General features: G+C 45.6%; 1 protein-coding gene across 1 annotated transcript in view; it reads left to right on the top strand.

Annotated features, from left to right (window-relative positions):
- The window catches only part of uxs1 (UDP-glucuronate decarboxylase 1), a gene marked incomplete in the record, with an annotated part of 59,246 nt that overhangs the window by 5,689 nt on the left and 53,022 nt on the right, over positions 1-535 (top strand).

Raw genomic sequence — 535 nt, forward strand, 5'->3', positions numbered from 1 at the left:
TTGCACAGGTAGTGACATTGAGGTTGAATTATTAGTTAGTTATTGCCAGTTGTTCAGTGTTATTTATTGAGTTCAATAATCTGACAGATTGTGGAGGTTGAATTATTAGTTAGTTATTGCCAGTTGTTCAGTGTTATTTATTGAGTTCAATAATCTGACAGATTGTGGATAATAGCTGTCCTTTAGTCTTTTTATACGTGATGGAAGACTCCTGTCTCGTCTGCCTGAGGGTAGTAGACGGATGAGTCCTTGTGCTGGGTGGGTGTGGTCCTTAATGATGCTGCGTGCTTTACGCAGACATCAGCTGTGGTAGATGTCTTGGATGGTGTGGAGACTGCTACCAGTGATGTCCTCTGCTGTTTGCACCACCCTCGCTAGAGCTTTCCGGCTCTGGTTGGTGCAGTTCCTGTACCATCCTGTGATGCAGCCTGTCAGCAGGCTCTCAATGGAGCACGGCCCAGTGCATAAGGACCAATAGAGACAAATGAGACTGTAGTGAACTAGATGGCCTGATGATCTGACCCTCATCTGACCC

This window comes from Nematolebias whitei, chromosome 13 (genome assembly GCF_014905685.2).
Source record: "Nematolebias whitei isolate Nwh7 chromosome 13, NemWhi1, whole genome shotgun sequence".
Classification (NCBI taxonomy): domain Eukaryota; kingdom Metazoa; phylum Chordata; class Actinopteri; order Cyprinodontiformes; family Rivulidae; genus Nematolebias; species Nematolebias whitei.